The 8,415-nt window shown below is 54.0% G+C and overlaps 1 long non-coding RNA gene across 2 annotated transcripts; it reads left to right on the top strand.

Annotated features, from left to right (window-relative positions):
• Window positions 1-207: 207 nt before the first annotated feature.
• On the top strand, window positions 208-7,906 carry LOC129151896 (uncharacterized). 2 transcript variants are annotated; one of them, XR_008558610.1, is made up of 3 exons: window positions 208-229; window positions 5,183-5,298; window positions 7,850-7,906. It is a non-coding gene; the product is annotated as an uncharacterized LOC129151896 (long non-coding RNA). The 2 variants fall into 2 exon arrangements; XR_008558609.1 differs by lacking the exon at window positions 208-229 and adding an exon at window positions 5,062-5,108.
• The last annotated feature ends 509 nt before the right edge of the window (window positions 7,907-8,415 follow it).

Raw genomic sequence — 8,415 nt, 5'->3', positions numbered from 1 at the left:
CTGGGAAGCCTCAGGGACAGCTGGCGATCTGGTGGTCTGTCTCCCGAGACACCCAATCAGTTGCAATTCTGAATCGGCACAGCTGGAGGGCCACTTGGAGATCACCGGTTGCCGAGAGGACAAATGCTTTTTATGACACGTGCCAAATCGAATTGATTGGCAGGGGCTGCGGGAAGCCCTGGGTTGAAAAGGATTCCGAGGCTGCATCTGGGTCCCACGGAGATGAGAGGTAATTGATTAGCAGTGTCCGCTGTGGATGGAAGAGCCAGGGCGGCAGTATTCACGCCAGGTGTTTGCTGCTGCTGGTCTAGTCCAATCCTCCCATTTTACAGAGGGGGTAGACTGAGTCCCAGATCCCATTGCTGGCAGGGTTTTTCCCAGCCTTCTTAGGGATCTGGCTGTTGTTGGTGAGTGGCAGGTGGCCCGTCTCCTGAGAACCAAAGATGTCAGATCCCGTTTGTCTCTGAAAAGCCAAAACAGTTCATGGGTTTGGTGAAGCCAGGAGATTGCCTGGTTCCCGGAAATCATTTGGTACAAATCCGTTGTCTCATGGAATTGGGGAGTCAGTTCGGCCAATACAGGTGATCGGGGCAGGTGGCCCCACGCCAGTGTTTACCTGTCCCTAGCGGTAGTTAGGTAAACACGGAATCGGCGGGTGAGACTAACCAACTGTTGAGCCTCAGGACCATAAAGTCCCCAAGTGGCCAGCGGAGCTGTTCCTATCAGACAGATTCCTGTCCCTCTGATCTCTGCGGGACAAGCGTGGGCCTCGCTGCCTGACCAGGACGCCCCCTCCCTCGCCCCACCTGCTCCCGAGCCTGTGCCGGACCCCGCTTCTTGGGGCAAAGGATCCTTCCGCCGTGGGCTGGACAGTAAGGCGAGCTCCTCTCACCCCAACACCTGCCTCCCCAGCCGGCTGTCTTAGGTTCTTGCCTTCCGCCTGTGGCAGCTCGAAGGCCATCCTGGCTGCTCCCCATTTTAGAGCGGAGGAGACAGACCTGAGCGGGGTAACCACTCGCCTGACGTCCCTGGGAAGGAGTGGCAGCTCCGGGTCTCCTGACCCCAAATCCAAGGCCGTGCTGGTTGCCCTGAGCAAATCCATCCGGTCGGTTCCCCTCTCGTCCACTGCTCAGAGCAGCGCGGACAACTTCGGAGGACCCCCAGGCGGGCAGTCCCAGAGCGAACATCTGGGTGGGAAGAACGTGGCAGCGGAGGGGGATGCGGGGGCGTGCGGGAGGGGCGTGGGCCCCTGGCGAGGTGATCCAGGTGTAGGAGAGGCCCGGCTTGGTGTGAAACGGGCAGGGTCCTCTCGGATCTCCAAGCACTTCCCACCCTGCCCTCTGGAAAGTCTGCCTTCGCATCTTAGATCCCCCACCTTGAATTGAACAGTTCTCTTTCCAGGAACAGAAAAAAAACTTAAAAATAAAAAAAAAAAACAAAAGCAGGCCCTTCACCAGGGAAGTTGGCTAAGTGGGAAAGGACCCTCAGTGGAGAGGAAAGTCGGGCAGCCTGAACTTAACTGAGGGTCACTACTGACAAGCTGGGCACTTGGTCAAATTCCCTCATCTCTCTGGGCCTCCGTTTCTCAGTTTCCTCATTTTCAAAGTTTCAAAAAAGATAGAAAGAGCCACGGCCAGTGTGCTCAGTGGTTAGAGCGTTGCTCCCCCCCCGCACCACCACCCCCCTCCCCCCGCTCCCAGCATCGAAGGGTCACGGTTTTGATTCCCGGTCAAGAGCACATTCTTGGGTTGCAGGTTCAATCCCTGCCCAGGTCGAGGCTCATGCTGGAGGCAACCAATTGATGTGTCTCTCTAACATCAAGGTCTCTCTCTCTCTCTCTCTCTCTCTCTCTCTCTCTCCCCTCTCTCCCTCCTTTCCTCTCTCTGGAAAGCAATGGAGAACATACCCTTGGGTGAGGATTAACAAACACACAAAAAGGAAGATTCCTGACCCTGGTAGGTAGGGTTGGTGGGAGGATTAAAGGAGATCATCCAAGTCGAGGGCTTACTTGGGGCCTGGCACAGGGTAGCGACTAATAGTTCACCTTTCCTTTCAAAGCAACGCTTCATGCTTCATGCTCGGACCCTGAACCGCCTCCAGGAAGTCTTCCCTCCGATGAACTGGGCCCTGCACTGGGAGCCTTGTTTCTCCAAAGAGCCCATGAGTCTCTGGGGGCCGAGCTGGTTTGCAGCTCTCCTTGCTCCCAAGAGCCCCCGCTCCGGGCTGAGAACACAATGGATGTGGATAAAGTGGCTGCCCTGATCCTGGCACCCTCCCCTCACCCCCGCCCACTTAATCTCGCCAGTCCCCCTGATTTTCCAGCCCCCTGTCTAGTTTCTTCCTAATGCTCCTGTCTCCACGTCCCCAGGGCTCTGTTTGCAGGCGGGGGAAGAAGCCTGCGCGCACACACACAGCCCAGAAAGCATCCAGTTGCTCCCGGGCAGGCTGCCAGCAATTGAGTGACCTGCAGCTTCCCCCCCAAATCACATTCCACTGGCACGGATCTTGCCCCGCCTGACGCCAGCCTCCGAACTCGCCCCCAGAGCAAACATTTCCAGTTGGCAGCTCGGCCTTGTTTTTCTGAGGCCCAGATTCAGGCTCCCTTGTAGAAAACAGAAAACAAAATGCTTGGGACCAAAAATGAACTAAAATAAAATCTGAAAGGAGGGGGTGAGACGGGGAGGCCCATGGAAAACTCGCTTGGGGAGAGGCACTGAGTTGCTAAGAAGCAAACTTAGAGGCTTTGAGGCTCCGGTCAATTCATTCAGGCTGCTGCCTCCTGCTAAAAGCCACTCTGTTCCCATTCACAGCTGCTGGGCGGACCGGGCAGAGGGTGGTCGCTCGTACAGGACTGGTGTTTGTTCTAAAGGGGAAAGGAGAGGAAGGAAAATAAACACGGCCAGCCGGATTTTCACGCCCGTGCGTGAGGCATCGGGGCAAAGCCGGGTGTGTGTGTGTGTGTGTGTGTGTGTGTGTGTGTGTGTGTGTGTGTGTGCGCGTGTGTGTGTGTGTGTGCATTAGCGTGTGCGGATGCCTAGGGGCACCACCGTGTTTGCCTTCTCAAAATAAGAGTCACTGGGTGGAAAGATGTCATAACCCGGGCTCAGGCGGCAGGGGGGACAGGCCAGCCAGGGAGGGCCGAGGCTGGTGCCCAGGCCTGCCCATGGGGTCAGGCAAAGGCCAGGTTTCAGAACAGGGGAGCTCAGCCAGGGCCCATTAGTCATGGGTTGGGCGTGCAGGGACCAGGCTCCGAAGGTCAGCCCCAAACTGGGCGCTCAGTCCCCAGGGAGGAGGTGGGCTGAGGAGGGGGGAGGTGGGCTGAAGAGGGAGGAGGTGGGCTGAGGAGGGGGGAGGTGGGCTGAAGAGGGAGGAGGTGGGCTGAGGAGTATTGCTGGGGAAGGGTGGGCTCAGGCGTGGACTACGGGTGCTTTTCTCTGCAGGGGAGAGCCTTGGAGCCAGGCCCCAGGGAGGGAGGGACAGTTAGAAGCCCAAGGGACAGCAGGGGCCAGGGGAGGTGGGAGAGAGGACAGCGAGGGCAGTCAGCAGGCTCTGGAGGGAAGGCAGAGCAGCCACCCACCTGGCTGAGCACAGAGCTGCTCAGCAGGGCTGCAAAGACCCTCCTGCCTGGGGAGAAGGGCCGCACGAGGGCCCCGGTGAGGAGAGAAGGACCCAGGACCGAGGACACCTCAGGGCCTGGGCTGAGAGGGAGGGTCCCAGGCTCAGCCGAGCCCGAGAACTGCAGTCAAGCGTCAGGAGCCAGGCGTGAGGGGGCCGTCACCCAAAAAGCTGGGCATGTCAGGACGGGGCGGGGAAAGCCGTGAGAGAGGGTGAGGGCAGGCAGCTCAGAGCTCACACGGGGTCCCTACTCCGTGGTGCCAGCCTCCCCATGCAGGGAAGGGCCTGGCATCTTAAAGGGACCTGGCGTAGTAAAGAGGTCCCAGGGCCAGGAGCCCGGTGACGTTTGCAGAGGCTGAAAGGGCTCAGCTGTGACAGTCCAGCACAGCTGGGGCAGGAGGTCACACAGGGCAATCGGGGAGATCCAGGAGCCCCGGCCCAGTCTCCCCCAGAAACAACATGTGTCTGACTCCCCTGGGCTGTGGGATAAAATGCACGTTTCTGTCCTTCCCACCTGCTGGATCAGACTCCATCTGACTGGGCTACTGAGGAGCTGAACTTTGGATGGCCAGCCCAGGGGGTTCTCCTGCCCCCGGGATGTTGACAAGCTCTTTGCCCCTCCCCGCCCATCCTCTCTAGCTATAACCCTAGCCATCCAGACCCCCCGGAGCCATAGGACTTTCCATTTTCCCTCTGTCACCATTAGTGAGAAAAGTGGTAGCAAGTCTTTCCCAAAGTCTCTGTACTTTCACGTTGATTCAGGACAATCTTAACCCAAAGGACTGAATCTCTGATGGTGGAATTGAGGCCTGAAGAGAACCAGGAGGAGAGTTGGGGGAGTACAGGGGAAGCCTTCCAACTAGCCCCCAACGTCACTGAATCATTGGGAGGCCCCAACGTTAGCTTTTCAAAAACGTTTTGCCCTTTATCTTTTAGTTCTCTGAATAGTTAGTTTTCTCTCAGCACCCTTTCAAATGTCTTTTTTTTTAATTGTCATTTGAACCTATGTATTTTTTAAATATTTGATGTGTTTCAACTCATTGCAGTGTTTGTTTTTTGTTTTTAATATATTTTTATTGATTTCAGAGAGGAAGGGGGAGAGGGAGAGAGAGATAGAAACATCAAGGATGACAGAGAATCATTGACCGGCTGCCTCCTGCACACCCTACACTGAGGATCGAGCCCGTAACCCAGGCATGTGCCCTGACCGGGAATCGAACTGTGACCTGGTTCATAGGTCGATGCTCAGCCACTGAGCCATGCCGGCCGGACTGACTGTAGGGTTTTTATTTGTTTAGTTTTGGTTTTGATGCACAAATGATCCCCTTCTGTTCGGTATGAGGCCTTCAAGTTGGCACCTGAGTCCTTCGGACGTGACCCGTGGTGGCGGGTAGTGCTCTTGCCTCTGGGACCAGATGCTCTGGGCTCCTCTCGTACGTTTGTGCTCCGGAACTGGAAACAGCCAATTCTCCAAGAAGCCTTGGTTCCTTTCGGTGAGAAAAGGTGTGTGGCGACCACAATTCGGTCACTCTATGTGCTCAGTCAAACACAGCTTATTTTCTTTCAGTCTCTCAATCTTCGCCAACAAGGACCTGAGTCTGGGCCCAAGAGCATCTGGAAGGTATGACATCCTGCCCCAATGAGTGCGTTTCTCCTGGGTCCCAGGATGCTTCCTCCTCAGAGGTAAGCTGTCTACTCACTGGAGGCAGCCTCCACCCTTCCGCTCTCCTCCCCAAAGATTAACCTCCATCCGCCAGGGAAGACCCTTCAGCCCTCCAACCCTCCTCACCATTCTCCTGGGCCAGTGGTCGGCAAACTCATTAGTCAACAGAGCCAAATATCAACAATACAACGATTGAAATTTCTTTTGAGAGCCAAATTTTTTAAACTTAAACTTCTTCTAACGCCACTTCTTCAAAATAGACTTGCCCAGGCTGTGGTATTTTGTGGAAGAGCCACACTCAAGTGGCCAAAGAGCCGCATGTGGCTCGAGAGCCGCAGTTTGCCGACCACGGTCCTGGGCCATGCTATAATGTGTGAGCACAGCCATGAAGTCAGGCCCCGAGGGAACTGCTCTTACCTCTCTATGCCATAGCTTCTTCGTTCGCAAAGTGAGGTTGAAAGTATTTTGATTTTTTAAAATCCTCACCTGAGGATATGTGTTGTTGTTTTAAATTGATTTTAGAAAGAGAGGAAGGGGGAGAGAGTGAAACATCCACAGGAGAGAGAAACGTCCATCGGTTGTTGCCTCCCGTACATGCCCTGACTGGGGATCGAACCTGTCACCTTCTGGTGTACTGGATGGCGCTCCAATCAACCGAGCCACCCGACCAGGGCGAAAGTATTTTATTTTTTTTAAATATCTTTTTATTGATTTCAGAGAGGAAGGAGGAGGGAGAGATAGAAACATCAATGATGACAGAGAATCATCAATCGGCTGCCTTATTGGAGCCCACAATCCGGACATGTGCCCTGACAGGGAATCAAACCGTGACCTCCTGGTTCATAGGTTGATGCTCAACCACTGAGCCACACCAGCCTGGCTGGCAAAAGTATTTTACATGGCAGAGTCCAGACAAAGGTCTTAGCACAGTGCTTGGCTAAAAAAAAAAAAAACCAGAAACCGAAAAACAAACAACAACAAAAAACTAAAATACGAAAGCACTACAAAACTTTATGGATTTGTTCTCTCACCTGCCAGGTTAGTCTTGGTGTGTGCAAATAGAGTTTCCAGCAGTCTTCCCTGACATTCCCGAGGCAGGGGGGCCTGTAGATCCTTGTTATAAAAAGAGACCCAAAGATGATTTGTGCTGGCTTTACGCTTTTGACGGAGGAAGTTCCCAGTTGAGAAAGGAGCATTTAAAGGAAATAAGACGTCATGGATGGCCCTGGCTGGTGTGGCTCTGTTGGTTGTGTTGGTTGAACATCATCCTGTGCACTGAAAGGTTGCCAGTTCGATTCCCAGTCAGGGCGCGTCCCCAGGTTGCTCACCTCTCTCTATGCCATAGCTTCTTCATTCGCAGGTTCAGTCCCCAATCTGTGGGAGGCAATTGATGTTTCTCTCACATCAGAGTGTCTCTCTCTCTCTCCCCCCCCCCAAAAATAAATATAAACATTTGTTTTTACAGAAGTCATGGAGGGACGTCTTAAGTTGCAAGAAATAAGCAAATGTGTGTGTGGAGGGTGGTGGTTATTGCAAGGCATGCGTGGGGCAATGAGAATAGTGAAGATTTTGTGTGCGTATAAACCAGGACCATGGTGGGGCGGGGCCTCATGAAACCTGGACCCTTGGCATCTGAGGCAGCTCTAGGGTCTAGCTCCCCTCTCCGTGGGCATCGGCAGGGCTGGTCACAGATATTCCCGTTTCTCCTCTTTCTGTGCACACCAGCATTGCATGGCTCTTCTACCTTTAAATTAGGCACGGCCATGACACTTGCTTTTGCCAATAAATTGCAAGCAGAAGGGACACGTGTCACCTCTGGATAGAAGCCTTAATAGCTGAGGAGCAACGGGCAGAATGTCCTTCCCCTGCCTCGGCAATGGCGGACGCATGTGTCCAGGTGTACAGAGTCTTCCTTGATGGCCGGTGATGGACAGGCCATGTGTGGTCAAGAGTAAACTCTTGTTGGGTTGATTGTTTCCAGACCAGATCCTGGCCTATCCTGACTAATTGATCTCCATCTCCTGAGGGCGCACGCCCTCTCTCAGGAAGCCTGTTCTCTCTGTGAGTCGGCTCCATCCCTTCTCACTGGCAGTGAGCTTAGTCTCCCCCTGGACTCTGGGACAGTTCTTTCCTTGGAGCCTCCTGCTCCTCCTTTCTGCTCCTGCAGGACTTTTGCTTGCTTCACATTCTCCCATGGCCCCATCTCTGCTTCGTGGCTCCGCCTGTAACTGCTTCCTTCAGGATGTCTTAGTTCAGAGAGACAAAGACAGGCTCTGCTTGCCCCAGATCATATCTTTGTGCCAGGCCACATGTGGGTTGTTGCCCAGCCTCCTCACTGGCTCTCTAGGACCAATCTTTGCCCCCAAAAGTGGAGGAAGGGGACAAGTGGGGATTGGTGAAGGGGGATAACATGACACCATGATATGAAACACGGCACCTGCCTGAGGATTCGGGTGGGACATGGCTACCTGGAAGGGACTATGAGTGGGCAGGCACCCGACGGGGTGAGGGAGAAGGAGGGAAGGGTGTTTGCTTTTAAGCATTAAATCATGTTAACCTTCCATCTACAAGATACTCAACATCTGGCTGAAACGAGCACACTTTAATGGAAACATCTGGATACTCTGCACAGTGCGAAGCAGCTGGATCCTTGGCAGCATCTGTGTGAGTAAGCGATGTGGGGTCTCCTCTGTGTGTTTAACATCACAGTTGTGCTTTCCTTTGCCTGTAACAGAAAACCAGACTGAAACTGGTTTAAATTGTTAAAAGGGAAATTCTTAGCTCACTAGGCTGCAAAGTCCAGAGACGAGGCTGGCTGCGAGTAGGCGTTAATCTAGCAGCTGCACAATATCGCCAAGGCCCCAGTTTCCTTGTATCCTGCTAGCAACTGTATCCCCAAACTGCCTCCCCTCACAGGTCCCAAAAAGGCTGGCAGAAGTCCTCAGAGTGACACTGACCTTGTTCAACCACAAGAGTGAAGTCATGCCTGTCCCAGCATCTCTAGCAAAAGGCTTGACATCTACTCTGGTGGGACAAGACTGAGTCACAGGCCACACTGATCCCATCACTGTGACCTAAGGGTACTGGAACGTCCTGATGGGCTTTGTCACATGCCCCCACCCCCACCCCCTTTGGAA

Source organism: Eptesicus fuscus, chromosome 16 (assembly GCF_027574615.1).
Source record: "Eptesicus fuscus isolate TK198812 chromosome 16, DD_ASM_mEF_20220401, whole genome shotgun sequence".
In the NCBI taxonomy this organism is placed as follows: domain Eukaryota; kingdom Metazoa; phylum Chordata; class Mammalia; order Chiroptera; family Vespertilionidae; genus Eptesicus; species Eptesicus fuscus.
Note: the sequence above shows the minus strand (reverse complement) of the source record. Positions and strands in the feature narration are given on the sequence as shown.